Consider the following 18,276-nt stretch of genomic DNA (forward strand, 5'->3'; position numbering starts at 1 on the left):
TATGGAGATCTGATGGAAAATATCAGCTAGAATTCTCACAGAGCAATAACCCTCTTTTGACCAGACCTATAGGACTTTGGCCTAATTAATGTGCCCCTTCCTCTCCCTGTATTCCACCATTTATAGTAAGAAGTCTCACAACACCAGGTTAAAGTCCAACAGGTTTATTTGGTAGCAAATACCATAAGCTTTCGGAGCACCGCTCCTTCGTCAGATGGAGTGGAAATCTGCTCTCAAACAGTGCAAACAGACAGAATCAAGTTGCAGAATACTGATTAGAATGCGAATCCTACAGCCAGCCTTTTTATAGCATTTATAGCAGTGCCTTCAGCTGACATGAACGATACTCTGAAACTTACTCCCTGAATCTTTCTGCATTACTACTTTTCTGTTTGCTGTAGAAATCCTTCTGAAATGGCAGTCACATCTACCTGTGTGTCTCCCACCTTCCTAACTCTTTCGCTGCTGTTTAGTGCCCATTTTTCCTATTTTTCTTTTGTGGTGAACCTTGGAACACCGGTTTCCTTAAAGGTTCATTTCAAATCGGGATCAGGAACCTGAAACCTGGATGATGCCCAGGTCCCAACTCCAGGCCAAAGTTGCATTGCTCGCGTCAAACTATTTTGAAAGGTTAATGCCCTAATTGGGTCAGAGGTGACCTGGACACCCAGTTTGTGGTGCGAAGACTTACCAGGAGATGGGAACTGCCTGCAGAGCACAAGTGGCAATGGCAGCCATGATAAAGTCTGCCACTGCCTTGCAGAAGACAGCAGGCAGAAGCTCAGATGGCCAACAAGCTCACCACGCACAAAAAAACGTAATGCATTCGAACCTCAGGTGCTGAGATTTTTCACCTATTAAAAAAACATCCACTTCTGCCCGCATTGAACCCAACATTATGCATTAATAAAAAATAGAAAATGCTGGAAATATTTAGCAGGTTATGTGCAGAGAAACAGGTAATAACTCAGGTCGATGAAAGATAATTTCTACTGAAAGGTCATCGACCTGAAATCTTAGCCTGGAGTTTTTCTCTCTCCACAGATGCTGACAGACCTACTGGGCACTTCCAGCATTTTCTGTTTTTATCTCAGATTTCCAGCATCTGCAGTATTCTGCTTTTTGAAAACTTGTATGCAGGAGACTGTCTGAATGTGCCAACTTACATATTGAAAATCCTGCCCTTACCCTCCTAGACCTGTCAATGAGGCCCTCAAGGAGCGAGCAAGTCATTAATTGGAGGTGTGTGCCTTCCTGATTCACTCCCCCACCCTCGCTTTGAAAATTGGAATGTGTTCCGGTGATATTGGGATTCAGCAATGCCTCTTGGGAACACAATTTGTAAATCACACCCTATTCCTGACCCCACAGACAATCTAACCCGACATAAACATTTATGTTGTTCTGGATGATTTTCTAGTTTAGAATCATAGAATCCTACAGTGCAGAAGGGGGCCATTCAGCCCATTGAGTCTGCACCGACCACAATCCCACTCAGGCCCTATCCCCATAACCCCAGGCATTCACTGTAGCTAGTCCCCCTGACACTAAGGGGCAATTTAGCATTGCCAATCCCCCTAACCCGTTCATCTTTTGGACTGTGGGAGGAAACTGGAGCATCCAGAGGAAACCTACGCAGACACGGGGAGAACATGCAAACTCTGCACAGACAGTGACCCAAGCTGGGAATCGAACCCAAGTCCCTGCACTGTGAGGCAGCAGTGCTAACCACTGTGCCACCATGCCGCCCCAAAACACACATCATTCAATCAACTGTGAATTAATTCTTTCTAATAAGCTCTAAAACTTACTTTTTATTGTCATAATAATGAAGGACAAACACTGAGTCACCTCTGGAAATATTAAACTGTGAATTTTTTAAAATGGACATACAAGCCAAAGATAACTGAGGATGTAAGGTCAGTCACTGGCTGAATTGCTGGTGGGTGATGAGACATTAGAACCACATCCTGTTTCCAGACAAAGATAGTTCTAAAGCATACATAAACTAATTGCCATCTCTGGTGGAGACAATGGGACACAATGTGAGATGAGTAACTCTCATCAAGAAATATTGGCCACAATTATCTGGCCATTCTCGCTGGTGGTATATTCCGGTACTATTGATGATGAACCCATGCCATGGGTTTCCAGGCAGTGGGGGTTGCATCGAATGAGAAACCGCATATCAGATCCCACTGCCAACCAATGGCAGGCATCTCTGATGCCATGAAACATGCCGAGGGGGTGCGTGGAAAATCCCGCCCATCATGTGAGTAATGTCCAGATGGATATGTGCATTTCATCTTCCAGGAATTTGCAAATACGGGGATAAAAGCCAGCTGAAAAGCTGCTACAGGTGTGCCTTTGCGTGTGTGAATTAGTGCTGGGGGTGTCACAAGTGGGCGACACAGGAGCAAGGAAGCCAGCCAGCAGCATCACCCCTGCAAAGGTTTTTTGCAGGTATCTCTCTCAAGTCAGGAAAAATAGGAGAGCTTCTCTCCCAAACCGCAGAACACTGGAATCTCAAAACCGACTATTTTTCTGCTGAAGTTAGCACTACTGGAATCACAAATGGCAACATCCACAATGCTCAGTCATCTACTCCTCACAGGTCAAGGACTGTGTCGTATACCTTTTTACTTAAGATCCTCTGTCGGCGAGTCAGTGCAGACTCAATGGGTTAAATGGCCTCCTTCTGCACTGTAGGGATTCTACACCGAAGAACATTGGGAAATCAAGAACAGCAATGTAAGCATCTGGATGACCAGGATCAGATCCCATTTTGTGCTGTGGTTGAAACTAATTTTTGGTTCAGTATCCAGTTTATATTTGTTCAATTATCACTCAAAAACTACCCTGCCCAGGTGCAACCACATCTATACCTGATAAATGAGTTTGCCATCTATCTATTTTATGGATGGCACTTCCAGAAATTCCTCAAATCACTTCAAATCGGACGCCAGAAATAATTAAAACAGGTTTGAAAATACCTGACTCCATATCTCCTTATGTGGCTGGGTGTCACATCTTGTTTAACCCTGCTCTTGGGGAGATGGTTTATAATGTTGAAGGCACTATATCAATACGAGTTGTTGTTGTTTGACGAAACAAGAAGGTAAAAGAGAAAATGCTGGAAATACTCGGGCTGCACTTGTGGAGCGATAGAGTTATTGTTCCAGTGTGATGTTCAGTACCTGCAGCGTTTTGCTTTTGGTAATAGGTCTGTGTTCCCAAAGGTTCCTGTTATCAGTCCAGTTGCAATTCTCCGTTTTTCCCACTAGAGTATAATGTTGTTTGTGGTAATCTCTCAGTCCCTGCAGTCCTGCAGGTTGTTGAGGTTTGGATCGGAGTTCTTTGTGGTCATGGTTGTAATTCTGAGCTATACCAGCAGAGCAAGTTGTTTGTAGCTGTGGATTTTTTTTTTGTTTGTTTTGGGAGCTCCTCTGATCGCCCTCCTCTCTTGGCTCTTACCCAGCAGAGAAGGTTGTCCCAGGGTTTGGCCAGTCTGAGAGGAGGTAAAGGGTGAAATGGTGGCAGCTGGAGGAAAGCAGTGAGGAGGTCCGCAGGCCACGTTTCTCAGGTAAAGGGGGAAGGCAGTGGGATCAGAGGACACTGCTGTGTCTGGGGACTTTGTGCTTGTTCTTTCCTAATTCCTATTGTCCCCCCGAGCTTTCAAGGAAGTGAAGTGTGGGTAGGATTGGAAGCTGGAAAGTTTGCAGTTTGGGAGCTGGTTTGGGGAGTAAATGTGTTGTTTTTTTCTCTCTGAAGTCCCGCAGAGTGGAGCCAGTGCTGGGACTCTGCCAGAGTCTCCTTTGATGTGGAGTCTCCTTTCCCAGTCCAGCTCTCTGCCCTCGGGCACCGAAATGCTTTTACTGTCCGCACTGTGAGAGTGAAGAGGAAAGGCCAGAGAAAGGGAGCCAGTCATCGGCAGCGAGAAAGTTTTGTGGGTTTTTGTTTGTGTTATTTTCTTTAGAGTGAATTTCTTCCCTTTGTTGTGTCGGATTTCACACAAAGCCAGAGGGACTGACCCAGCGCTGGGGACGGGGGAGTCTGTGAGCAAGAGGCGTGGGGTTTATTTAAAAGGATTTTTTAAACAGTCTGGGTGTTCAGTAAATGGACATCAGTCAGCAGAGTGTAAAATAGAGCTGCCCCCCCTCTCTCAGCCCTCCCCAAATAAAGAGAACAGTCACTGGTGTATTGTTCTGGGGACTTGGGGCAGTGTGTGCCCGTAACCATCACACACTCAGAGCTCTGCCACATCTCCGCCTCTCAGCAGCTGAGCAGTTTGTGTGACTTAGTTTTATTGAAAGCTGTTTCTCGTGCTGGGTCTTGTTTAATTGTAACTTGACCCATTGTTAAAGCAGTAAAAATAATCCGGGGAGAGGAATTGGATGCTTGATTCTCTCTGGATTTTGAGATTTGTGGGTGGGATTATCTCAGGGAGTTTTTGTTTGATGGGGTGAATCACAGCCTATGTTTCTGAATCTCTGCAGTGTGTGTATAGTTTCTCATGTTCAGGGTGACTCCCTTCGAACCAAGCCTTTCCCTGTGTGTCCAATTGTTTTATGAAACGACTAATCTAAGAGTGCCATGCTTCAAATCCATTGTGTTCTGGTGACTGGGCGAGAGGTTTAACTCTCCTTGTGATGTGTTTGTGTTTGGGGGTGGTTAGTGGTCAGTGATGGGTAGACTGCTCCTTCCTCCTCTCTGTTACAACCTGGTAAAAAGCTTAGCCTGAGGAAGGGTCATCCAGACTCGAAACGTTGGCTCTATTCTCTCTCCACAGAGGCTGTCAGACCTGCTGAGATTTTCTAGCTTCTGTAAAAGATTTTAGGTGTGTTTTGCCCAAAATGCAGTCACTTGTTACGTGAACTTGCCTCACCCGAACAGGACTGTGCATTTAATTCTGCTCCACGGAACAGCCCTGTGCTGAATGACTAGCCCTGCATGCCAAGATGGCCAAAATCTGATCCTTAGTTTCCCCTGAGCAAGGCTCTGATCCAAACAACAAACGGTCATGAATGTAGCCCAGTCCATCACGCAAACCAGCCTCCCACCCATTGACTCTGTCTACACTTCCCGCTGCCTCGGCAAAGCAACCAGCATAATTAAGGACCCCACGCACCCCGGACATTCTCTCTTCCACCTTCTTCCGTTGAGAAAAAGACGCAAAAGTCTGCGGTCACGTACCAGCTGACTCAAGAACAGCTTCTTCCCTGCTGCTGTCAGACTTTTGAATGGACCTACCTTGCATTAAGTTGATCTTTCTCTACACCCTAGCTCTGACTGTAACACTACATTCTGCACCCCCTCCTTTCCTTCTCTATGAACGGTATGCTTTGTCTGTATAGTGCGCAAGAAACAATACTTTTCACTAAATGTTAATACATGTGACAATAATAAATCAAATCAAATCAAATTGAACAAGAAGAGAAAATGCTGGAATATCTCAGCAAGTCCGACAGCGCTGTATGATAATTAAACTCTGAGTTACATGGGGGGGAGGGGGAAACAAATCAGTCAGATTGATCCCTCCTGGATTATTCCCCATGTAGACAATGAGCACAACTCCAGGTTTGCTGTGATTCTTCTGTTGTCAAATATCCTAGATTTTTAATGGATAAAAACTAAGATTTGCATTGATATAATGTCTTTTACCACCACCATCACTGGACGTCCCGAAGAATTTTGCAGCAAATGAAATAGTTTGGAAGTGCAGCCACTGCTGTATTGTAGGAAATGCAGCAACCACTTTGCACACAGAAAGATACATTTTAAGTTTATTTATTCATGTCACAAATAGGCTTACATTAACACTGCAATGAAGTTACTGTGAAAATCCCCTAGTCGCCACACTCCGGCGCCTGTTTGGGTACACTGAGGGAGAATTTAGCATGGCCATTGCACCTAACCAGCATGTCTTTCGGACTGTGGGAGGAAACCAGAGCACCGGAGGAAACCCACGCAGACATGGGGAGAACGTGCAAGCTCCACACAGAGAGTGACCCGAAGCTGGAATTGAACCCGGGTCCCTGTCACTGTGAGGCAGCAGTGCTAACCACTGTGCCACCGTGTCGCCCATAAACAGCAAAGTGAGAACGTGACAGTCACACCGCCGGGTACACGAGGGCCCGCAAGGAGTCAAAAGCTCCAGGAAAGGAAGAGATGAGCATAGGATTAGCAGGAAAAGTGGTTTGTATTGATACTGTGTGCTGCTGTCAGTAACCAGAGACTGGCACTTGTCCACTGCATCTGTAACATCTGGGGACCAAAACAGCTGTATCACTTCAACCAGATTCTGTGTAACAGGGACTGACAGCATGCAGTCCGATGGGCAGCACGATGGCACAGTGGTTAGCACTGCTACCTCACAGCGCCAGGGATCCGAGTTCAATTCCCAGCTTGGGTCACTGTCTGTGTGGAGTTTGCATGTTCTCCCTGTGTCTGAGTGTGTTTCCTCCGAGTGCTCCACAGTTTGAAAGACATGCTGGTTGGGTGCATTGCCCCGAACAGGCACTGGAGTGTGGCGACTCGGGGAATTTCACTGTAATTTCATTGCAGTGTTAGTGTAGGCCTTACTTGTGACTAATAATAAATAAACTTTAAGACTGGGGGGAGTTTGAAAACATTTGGATATTTCAGTTGAATTCGAAAAGAACTGCCCTGCTTTGCCGCACAACAGGAGTGTGTTTGATACACAAAGTCTGTGGCAATGCTACAAGTTCTTGGCAGGATTATTCACCATTTTCTACTTCCTTATTCCTTATTATCCTTATTCAGTTTTATTGCTTGACCGCTGATCATTTTGAAACAGAAGTTTTATTTCCAAATGTAGTTTACTGAATAATCCTGTCCTGCAAAGTGACAAATTGCTCCTTCCATCAATGTGTGGTGAAGGTGCTGAATGGGCACAGGAGGGGGATCCTGGGCTATTGTACACGTTTCCTGTGTCTTGCTGGGGATGACTACTTCCAAAGGGAGGCATGTAAAAGGAAGGATAAGAGAAAGTGATGGAAAGACAGTTGGACCTGAGCCCTTAATTGCATTGTGTTTAGTAATGGGGGAGGGGGCGTGGGGGGGGGGGGGGGGGGGGGGGGCGGGGGAATCTGATGGGTTTGGTCGATTATAATTAAGGACAAATTTTGTGCTGCATCACAAGGACCCGGCCAAACAACATTTTTTCAAGGAGTAGTCATCTCTGTGGCCAAGAAAGATCCAAGTTCTGTTACTCAGCCTTTATTGCAGATGTTTTTATCTTGAGGGTGTAACCGTGCTATACACGCAATCTAATTCATATGTTCCCATGGACACTTTGAAGGATAAATATAAAGAGAAATAGATCAGCTGGTGTGAAATCAGCCAAGCTGCAACATCGAATCAGACATGTAAATATTGGCATCGACTTACATAGCTGAAAGTAGCACAGAAGCTGTTGTGGAAACACTTTTGTTACTCTCTGTTGTGACGGGAGGGATCCCTGGTGGATTTTTACCAGTCAGTGTGGAATAAATTAGTTCCTTGTGCTGACCCGTGCCAAATCCAGGCCTCCTGTGGTCAAGTGTCTGCGGACTGCTTTCCAATGATCGCCAGCAGATAGTGGGGGTCTTCCCACATGAGAAAACCACAGGCACAGACTGGGTCCTGTTGCTCTTCGAGAGCAGTGCATGCTGTTGCTGTTCCTTTTCTCTTTGCGGTTTCCCTTGTTTTATGGGGCTTTGGGTGGAGTTTTCCAGGCCTCCCTCCATGAATCCAAACAGCTGGTGATTGCACACTCCTGCTCAGATCTTCACCTCCTCTGGATGACCTTACACAGACCGATGGCCAGGCACGTTGGCGTGTAGCTTGACACAGAAAGGGAATTTGGAGAATGGGCCATTGCTCTGGGAGGGGGAGGCACACATACAATCCTGAGCAGTATTGGCTGAGGACAACTGTCCTCTTGGGTGAGGTTGGCAGAGGTTGGACTGAATAAAGAACAAAGAAAATTACAGCACAGGAACAGGCCCTTCGGCCCACCAAGCCTGCACCGACCATGCTGCCCGACTGAACCAAAACCCCCTTCCCTTCCGGGGACCATATCCCTCTATTCCCATCCTATTCATGTATTTGTCAAAACGCCCCTTAAAAGTCACCTGCTTCCACTAACTCCCCGACAGCGCGTTCCAGGCACCCACCACCCTCTGTGTAAAAAAATGGTTGGGGGTCCTCGGTATTGTGACACTGGAACGGTGATCTGAGAGTGTAAGACAAGTGTGTACACAGAAACAGATTACTGCAGGTGAAGGAGCTTTGTAGAAAAGTTTAGACACAGGCTGAGCATTGTGAATGTACAGAATTTTTTCCAGTAACTTCTCTCAATAGAATTGTGTATTTCCAACGTCCCAGTTTTCTTTTTCCTGTTTTGCTTCTGCTGTTTAAAATCTGAGTGCCACAGAGTTTCTCTCTGCGCACTGTGGTGGCTAATTACCAAAGGCCTGCTGATGTATATTCACAACCACAGGAAGTTTCACAGTGAACAAGTGAGCTACTGAGATGGAGGGGCCTCCATCAAACACCATCACCTACAGTGAACCCCAACAACAGCATTGTTACACTGCTCACAATCTCGGTGGTCCTCTCTGACCCCGAGCTGAATTTCTGGCCATGGCTGCTTCATCCCACCCCTGGAAAAGTTCCCGTCTCGTTCCCCCGACCCCTCCACCCACCGCCCTCGCTGGGGCCTGTCTGTGACTGAAATCCCTTTGTTACCGCCAGTCTTAACGATTTGAATTGGTCAGAACATTGAACACAGGAGTTGGGACGTCTTGTTGAAGTTGTACAAGACATTAGTAAGGCCACACTTGGAATATTGTGTGCAGTTCTGGTCACCCTATTATAGAAAGGCTATTATTAAACTAGAAAGAATGCAGAAAAGATTTTAGGATGCCAGATGGTTTGAATTATAAGGAGAGGCTGGATAGACTCGGACTTTTTTCCCTGGAGCATAGGAGGCTGAGGGATGATCTTATAGAAGTCTGTAAAATAATGAGGGTCGTAGAAGAAGTAGATAGTCAACATCTTTTCCCAAAGGTAGGGGAGTCTAAAACTAGAGGGCATAGGTTTGAACTGAGAGGAGGAAATACAAAATGGTCCAGAGGGGCAATTTTTTCACACAGACGGCGATGAGTGTCTGGAACAAGCCGACAGAGGTAGTAGTAGAAGTGGGTACAATTTTGTCTTTTAAAAGGAATTAGACAGTTACATGGGTAAGATGGGTATAGAGGGATGTGGGCCAACTGCGGGCACTTGGGACTAGCTTAGTGGTAAAAACTGGGCAGCATGGACAAGTTGGGTTGAAGGGCCAGTTTCCATGCTGTAAACCCCTATGACTCTATGAATGGTCTCCTGCCGAATCTCCCATTTCTACTCTCCAAAAACATAAACTCATCCATAAACATGAACTTTGCTGCCTGTATCCCAACTCTCACCAAATTTTGTTCACCCATCGACAGTGTGCTGACCAGCCCACCGTGCTCCCCGATCTGACAATACCTTGATCTTAAATTAAATTTCCCCATGGCCTCATCCTTCCCTATCCCTATAACCTTCTCCAGCCCTGGAACTCTCCAACGCCTTGGCCCTGCTCCAATTCCAATCCCTCCGTATCACAATTTTAATTAATCTGCCCTTGGTGATTGTGGTTTCCACTGAATAGGCCCCAAACTCTGGAATTCCCTTCCTAAACCTCCCAGACTCCCCTGCCTCCTTGAAATCTCCCTCTTTGGCCAATCATTTGATCATCTGCCCTATTGCCTCCTTCTGTGGCTTGGTGTCCTTATTGATAGATGACATGTGGTGCAGTGCTCAGATTCATAAAAACCTGACAGTGTGAAAAGAGTCTGCACTGACTCTCCGAAACAGCATCCCCCACCCAGGCCCTCCCCTCCGCTCTATCCTTGTATTACCCACTAATCCACCTAACCTGCACATCTTTGGAGTGTGGGAGGAAACCCACGCAGACATGGTGGGGGAATTTGCAAACTCCACACAAGCAGTGACTCGAGGCTGGAATCAAACCCGAGTCTGTGGCACTGAGGCAGCAGTGCTAACCACTGTGCCACCGTTTTTCTGTAGGACTCATATCCCACCATCCTGGATATTGTTGGCCAGACAGCCTTCATTCAGCTGAAGCCCCATGTGCAGAGGGAGTTGTGTGGTTTCAGTTATACGCTATGTGCTTCAGCCAAGCCTCAGAGTCTGTGTAATGTGTTGCTGTAGAAAGTGAAGTTAATTCGCTCTTCTTGTAACAGACAAATATCTGGAAATGAATGGGGAATATATGCAATGTTTGGCCTTGGATAGATAAGGAGGAGAGTTGATGCACAAGTTCTCAAAATAATGTTTTCCCCTCCCAGATTGGTGAGATTGGTAGTCACTGCTGATGACTTGAACTTGCGCCCGTGATGCTGCTTTTGTTCAACACTGTTTCCAGAGCTAGAATCATAGGATCCCTACAGTGCAGAAGGAGGCCATTTGGCCCATTGAGTCTACACCGACCATAATCCCATCCAGGCCCTATCCCCGTACATTTACCCTAGCTAGTCCCCCTGACACTAAGGGGCAACTTATCATGGCCAATGCACCTAACCTGCACATCTTTGGACTGTGAGAGGAAACCGGAGCACCCGGAGGAAACCCACGCAGACACAGGGAGAGCGTTCAGACCCCACACAGACAGTGACTCAAGCTGGGAATCGAACCCGGGTCCCTGGCGCTGTGAGGCCGCAGTGCTAACCACTGTGCCATTGTGTCACCCGTACCTAGTAACTCTGGGGAGACAACATCTGGCATTTTCTGAAATGAGATAACTGTTTTTGATGTTATAGAGTTTCTGTATCTGAATGAGTAGGTGCAGTAAGTGTGCTTTTCTGAGGTAAAAGTTTACATATTAACTTCTGCTAGTTGCAGGATATTTGCTGATTGCGAGGGGATTCTTGTGTACACAGTGGGGAGGTTGTAATTCTTCTATTCACCACATAACTTTCCCATCTTTTAATTTCTATTTTGTGATGTGTTGGCTATTTTCCATTCAGTAAGTAGCTTTGCCTATAAATGATTCAGAGAACTAATGACATGATAGGAATCCTTCCTATGCCTTCTTCAAACAGCGGAAACCAAGGAGACAGCTGAGTGTGCACTAGTGCTACTACCTGGCTGCTTCCCTCCGATCGAATGAAACATTGGATATTAAATTAACTGTCCTGGATAAACTTCTGGTTTGGCATGTTTTTTAATTTTGCAATCTCTTTGTGGTTCTTTGAGTTTATTGGGGATCTTCTCTCATATAAGACTGAGTGACATAGGTGTCCTTGTATTAGAGACTGTTTAGACAGTGTATAATGGAATTAATTGCCCTCAGGAGTTTGGAGCATTATTGTGATCACCTTGGAGTGAGTGACAGGTTGGAAACTAACCCTGATGTTCAAATGAATTATTATATAGAATACTAGGTATCCTGGCATGAGTTACTGTAACCTAATCACAGGGATTGGCCAGTGTCCTAAACCATGGCAGTGAGGCTGGAACTATATTATTGGTATATGTGGAATCACAGGCACCCAAGTTATCAGTAACAGCAAAAAGAAAAAAATGGATGTAGTAAGTATACTGGTCCAAGCAGGTGTTTCACTCATGGAGGGAGGGGAATAGGGAGAATTGGGAAAGTCACTACAAGCAGTGTTGAGATATTTGATACGGTTAAGGCAGTGGTTCCCAAACTTTTTTCACTGGGCCGCACTTTCGGAATAAAAATTTGCTCGCGCCACACCGAACTTTTTATTGATAAGAAATACATTCAAAAACTAAAGAAAACAACTCCTAGCAGTGCTTGATTCATAACATAGAACACAACTACTTTATAATATGATCATGGGACATCGTCCTCAGCATCACTTGATGCTCTTGCTCTCACTTTGGGAAAATATCTATCCATGTTGAAATGTTTCTTTGATTGTCCTTGAATCTTCCCGCCACACTTGCCATCCTCTCTCGCCGCACCAGTGTGGCGCGCCGCACCCTTTGGGGACCACTGGGTTAAGGTGTGAGGATGGTTAGCTGGCCGCCTGTTAGCTGAGGGGATTCTAGATGGTGTGGAATGAGAGGAAGTTTGCACCAGTCATCCTGTGCAACAGTGTTGTACTTTGCTGATGTTCAGAGGTGGTGTTGGAAATACAGGGGTAAAAATCCAATATGTGAACTTGATCACAAATCAGCCCTACATTGAAACAATTACCAATTAGTTCCACTTCCCTGCTCACTCCCCATAACCCTTGACCTTTTCAAATATATGTTCAATTTCCTTTTTGACAATTATTGCTACCTCTGCTTCCACCACCCTTTCAGATGGTGCATTCCAGACCATCCCAACTTGCCTTGTGATGCGCGTCTGGTAAATAGACAAAGCTGATGTTGCCAGAAACAGAAGGCTTTTATTCACTAAAAAAGGAACGATGTGGAACAGACAATACTGAGCATGTGGACCTCCCGACTGAAGGCCGGAGGGGGAGGGCTGCAGCCTTTATATCCTGAGGGCGGAGCCTCCAGTTAAGGGTGCAGCCGAATTAAAAGTGTCAGGGAGCGTCTCATATACGAACAGTAGTGGCAACAATATATACAGCTCAACCGTGCCGAAGGCACGACAGTGGTTTACCACACCTTGCTGAGTTTTTAAAAATCATTCATCTTCCCTCTGGCTTTCTTTAATGTGTGTTCTCTGGTTATTGACCCATTGAATCCCTACAGTGCAGAAGGAGGCCATTCAGCCCATCAAATGTGCACCAACTCCCTTACCCAGTACCCTCTCCACCATACGTAACCCTTCCGCCAGTGGAGACAGTTGTCCCTCTCTAGTCTTTTCAAACTCTCAGTGATTTTAAACACCTCTGTTAAGTCTTCCCTTAGTTTTCTTTACAGAGAACAAGTTGATAATGTCTTTTTGTCCTGTAAATGAATGTGTTTCCTAAGTCATGGAGAACCTCTGGCACTAACCATCCTGTCACCGGCATTTAAAGGGCAGTGACATTGGACTGTGAACCTAACAGGGAGAAATGGGGCTGTGAGCATTCTGCAGTTTAATGAGGGTGTTGGACTTGTATGTTACAGCAAGATACGTGTATCATGTTTCAGTTAATGAGGGAGTCGTAGCCTAGGTGATAGCTTATTAGTTTCTCCATTATTGAAGGTGTGGGCAACGCAGGTTGTATCCACTCTAGTCTACATAATCAGGACATGTTTCTTCAAGTAAGTAACACAGCAGTGGGTGACTGAAGTAATACAGTGATGATTTAAATACTCAATGTTTTGAGAATATTTTAGTTTGCTGCAGCTGTGTTTAAAGTTGGAAATTGTTGCAGTTGATTTCTCAATCTAATTTTGCTTAAAATGGAAAAGTTGTATTAAATGAATGGCTTTGAAAATGGTGGTTGGTATTGTAGGGCCTGCATATTAATCATTGAGGTTGCATGGCTAACGACTTGCATCAGTTCCCTGAAGATTACCTACCTAGCTTACATTCAAAACTCCTGATAAAAGCTTTGCTCCACTGATGTTTTGGGATAACCATCAGTGATTCCATGAATCCCGGTAAAATTATCCCGGGTCCAGCTTTGCTGAGTGGCAGTGAGAATGATGCAAGAGAAAGAATGAGTGAGATTGTTTGCTGGGTGTAACACGAGGCGACGGCTGTTGTTCCGTTGTTCAGTTCTATTGTTCAGTTTTGTGTTTCTATCACTGCTTGAAGTTGTTTTTGTTTGCTGGTTGCAGTCCCACTTGTTCCCAGCGAGAGAACGGTGACCTGGAAAACTGCAGCGTGAGCAAACCCTGGCATCAAGGTGAGGCCTTCCCAAGGAGAGAAGCGATGGCCTAGTGATATTATCACTGGATTATTAATCCAGAAAGTCAGCTAATGCTCTGGGGACCCGGGTTCGAATCCCGCCACGTCAGATGGTGAAATTTGAATTCAATAAAAAATTGGAATTAAGAATTGACTAATGACCATGAAACCATTGTCGATTGTCGTAAAAGCCCATCTGGTTCACTAATGTCCTTTAGGGAAGGAAATCTGCCGTCCTTACCTGGTCTGGCCTACCTGTGACTCCAGAGCCACAGCAATGTGGTTGACTGTCAACTGCCCTCGGGCAACTAGAGATGGGCAGTAAACGCTGGCCAACCAGCGACGCCCATGTCCCACGAATGAATGAAAAAGAAGCTCCACTGTTCAAACCAGAGAGGGAAAGGCCTCCCTTAAATAGAACCAAAGACCTTCTCCACAGCAAGAACATCTATTGGGCTCGTTCAGTCCTCCTATTCTTGGTCACGCCTTCCTGGTTAAACCAGATTTGGCAGTGCGTGACAGGCAGGGCACCTTTGACCTGAAAACTTTACCAACAATAGACGCTGGTTTCCAAATTGGCAAATGATTAAAAAATTGGTGCTGCAGTAATTTGAAGCTGCCTTTTGTTTTTGGGAAAGGTTGTTTACTTGTCACGAGTAATTCTGCGCTTTTGCACAAAATGCTGACAGTGGGTGTTCCTTAATGGATTTGTAGAAGCTTTCGCAGTCTCATGGGTTAGATTCATCCCACCACAATATAATGTCTACGGTTTTCCCATCGCAACATCTAACTTTCCTAAATGACCTGACTTTCCTGCCTTTGACCACTTGTAATCCGTTCAGCTTTTGACTATCTTCTTTGAAAAGAGTTATGTGCTGATGTCTGGCCTCCAGATTCTGTTGCCAGCTCACGTGGTGAATGCTGGATCATTTTATTCCTTCATACGAGACCTGTTTTAGGCTGGGAAAGCAACCACCTTGTGCGAGAGACATGTATTATTCAATGTGAATCAGGTCCAGACATCCTGAACTAATTTTGAGTTGGAGATAAATTTTCCACTTTTTCCCTCCCTAATTGGTTTGGATTTTTAGCTATTTTTGTCCCTTCTCTTCAGAGCTCCATGGACTGGGAAGCAATTGGATGGATCCACCGGTCTTTTCCGATCTATCCATTGTTTTTATGTTGCTAAACCTCTAAATCTTTCTTTTGAGGATGAAGAATCTTAGCTTGTTTTCCATCATTCTAGTTTGCATCACCTCTTAGACTTCGATGTCCCCTTATCATATGACAGAAGAACTTTACACAGTAAATTGGGTGTGAGCTGTGGAAGTTCAGCTCTGTGTCTGACATTGTGTCAGTAGCAAAGCATCTTATTTGTTTTGTTCATTACCCTCTTGTACTGTACAGACACGGTGAGTGACAAGTCAACTAACATCCTCATTCATTTTCATCTTATCTTCAGCAGTGTTAGTGTCAAATAAAGACTCTTGGTCATTACAAAATGCCTTTCATCACCTCAGCACATCCCAAGGAGCTTTCCAGTTGATGAAGTACTTCAGGAGATGCTATGACTGTTATACCTTAGCAAACTTTACTTCCGATACTTCATTTCTTTCGTGTATCTTACAATCCACTTGTTCCCTTTGGCGCTGGGAGGATTCCTGGGCTGATTATCAGCCTGTTGAACTGCGCCATGAAGGCTTCTTCTGTGGCCAACAAGTTCAGGCGTGGGACTTGAATCCAGAGGTCCTGGTCCAGAGATAGGAATGCTATCGCTATGCCACATGACCTCCATCCCAGTACACAGTGCCTTGCAGTTATCTGAATTGAACATCATTTGCCTCTCATCAGCCCGGGTGAAAACCTGCTGGTACGCTCTTGGCCCTGTTACAATCCTATTGGAGACCATCAATGTTTAAAGAGAAATCCGAACACCCCATGATTAACCAAGAGAACCACTCCACAGGATTTCACTTCTTTGTATGAACAAGCTTTATTTTATATAAAAAGAATTGAGCAAAACAGTTATAGGCCATGGTTGTATAAGAAATCTGGCCAGCTTTGTATGAAGCTGCAGAATACATCCTTTCCCACCTTTATGTACATTTTCAAGTTTTTTGCCGACAGATACTGATTTTAGGTTGAATTTGGGAACATGTTGACATTTGTTTTTCAGCCTGAATATTATAATTGATGGCAAATCACAGATAAAAATTAATTTGATTTGGATAATTTAAAAATATATATTCTTTTGTGGGATGTGGACATCGATGACCAGGCTAGCTCATGTTACTCATCCCTAATCCCTCTTGAACTGAGTGGCTTGCGTTGCTATTTCAGAGGGCAGTTACATAGAAACTAGAAGCAGAAGTGGGCCATTCAGCCCTTCGAGCCTGTTCCACCATTCATCTTGAGCATGGCTCATCATCAAATTCAATATCCTGATTCCCCCCTTCCTCCCGTATCCCTTAATCCCTTTAGCCCCTAGAGCTATATCTAATTTCTTCTTGAAATCAGACAACATTTTGGCTTCAACTACATTCTGTGGTAGTGAATTCCACACATTCACCACCCTCTGGGTGAAGACATTTTTCCTCAACTCAGTCCTAAAAGGTTTACCCCTTATCCTCAAACTATGATCCCCAGTTCTGGACTCCCCCACCATTGAGAACATTCTTTCTGAATCTACCCTGTCTAACCCTCTTATAATTTTATAAGTTTCTATGAGATCCCCTCTCACTCTTCCAAACTCCAGTGAATATAATCCTGATAGATTTAGTCTCTCCTCATATGACAGACCTACCATCCCAGGAATCAGCCTGGAAAACCTTCGCTGTACTCCCTCTATGGCAAGGACATCCTTCCTCAGTTAAGAACACCAAAACTGCACACATACAGTTGCAGCAAAACATCCCAATCCCCATACTCAAATTCTCTCACTATGAAGGCCAACATACCATTTGCCTTCTTTACTGCCTGCTTTACCTGCGCGCTTACTTTCAGCGACTGATATACGAGGACTCCAAGGTCTCATGACTCTATGAAAAACCTATCAGTGTCCTTTTGGGAAGGAAATCTGCTGTCCTTACCTGGTCCGGCCTACATGTGACTCCAGACCCACAGCAATGTGGTTGACTCTGAAATGGCTAATCAAGATACTCAGTTCAAGGGACAATTAGGGATGGGCAATAAATGCTGACCCTGTCATCCACACCCATTTCCCATGGACAAATGAAAAACAGCACCAGCAGGGGTCTTGGATTCCAAAAGCGTTTTAAAGGCAAGTTTTGGGGGAAGTGGGGTCATCCCGGGATCTGGAATGGCTGCAAGAGGAAATCTGAGAGGGCTGTGGGAGAGAAAACTCAAGGTTTTCCAATGTTTGGGTTGGAAAACACCGAGTGGTCATGAGGCTTTTGAGCGCAGGTTGGGGGATGGTGCAGGGGGAGATCCTGAAAGTTGGCAAGATTGGTATGTGTGACCTGAGGTTTGTGAAGAATCAGGGGACCGCAGATTTAACAGCAGCGGGGCAGTGAGAGTTGAGCAGAAAGAGAGCTGTGAGAATCAGGCTGGAAGATCAAAAGTCAAGGGAACCATCAAACTGCTTTTCCTGTCATTAGTTGGTTGGTTCCTTCCTCAAAATATTTAGTATGTTTGCTACAGTGGAAAAATACACGTCTTTGAAGATATAGTTTTCATTAACTAAAATGATCAATAAAATGTTTATAATTCATCATTTGCATAGGTACAATACAGAATTCCCCCTTTACATTACAGAATTCCCCCTGCATGATACAGAATTTCCCCTTTACGGTACGGAACTCCCCCTGCACAATACATAATATCATAAAGCATCATTTGGGAACAAAGTTTGAGGAGCTTGTAGTTTGTGGTTGGAAAGTTTTTTCAGAGTGAGGAGGAAGCAAATACAGAGGCCGGGATTCTCCCAAAAAAATTCTAAGTTACGAATTTGCATAAAAACGGGAGTAACTCCCTCCCGCAGGCTTTTTCAGCGGGATTTTCAAAATGAATCTCCCACACTCTGTGCATCACGTTATCACGATAAAAATCAGGGGGTGGGGCCTATTCCCACTAGAGAGGCTGGCAGCATAGCGCTGAGTGGGTCACTGCGCCTGCGCTGATCTGTCATAGCGGAGATTGCTGGCCAGCACAGCAACCCCCCAACGCTGGCTTGCACAGCTCCCACCCCCTGATCGCCGGCCTCCTGGACGTATTTGGGCCTGCTCCCTCTGGCCCTGCCCCCTTGGCACTGCCTGATGTCCGGTGGGCAGTGCCAAGGTACCCCCAGCATTGCAACTTTGCCCCTTGGGCAGTGCCAGGTGGCAGGCTGGCGCTGCCAGGCTGCCAATGCCCAGGGGGCACCACTCCCTTACCCCGACTGACTG

General features: G+C 45.3%; 1 protein-coding gene across 1 annotated transcript in view; it reads left to right on the forward strand.

The window, feature by feature from the left end:
• The first annotated feature begins 3,322 nt into the window (after positions 1–3,322).
• LOC144502935 (uncharacterized) overlaps positions 3,323–18,276 on the forward strand; it is a 262,712-nt gene continuing 247,758 nt past the window's right edge. Inside the window, exon 1 of the mRNA XM_078227362.1 lies at positions 3,323–3,583. The gene's annotated coding sequence lies outside the window, so the exon portion shown is untranslated. The remainder of the gene's footprint in view (positions 3,584–18,276) is intronic.

Source organism: Mustelus asterias, chromosome 13, assembly GCF_964213995.1.
Source record: "Mustelus asterias chromosome 13, sMusAst1.hap1.1, whole genome shotgun sequence".
Lineage (NCBI taxonomy): Eukaryota > Metazoa > Chordata > Chondrichthyes > Carcharhiniformes > Triakidae > Mustelus > Mustelus asterias.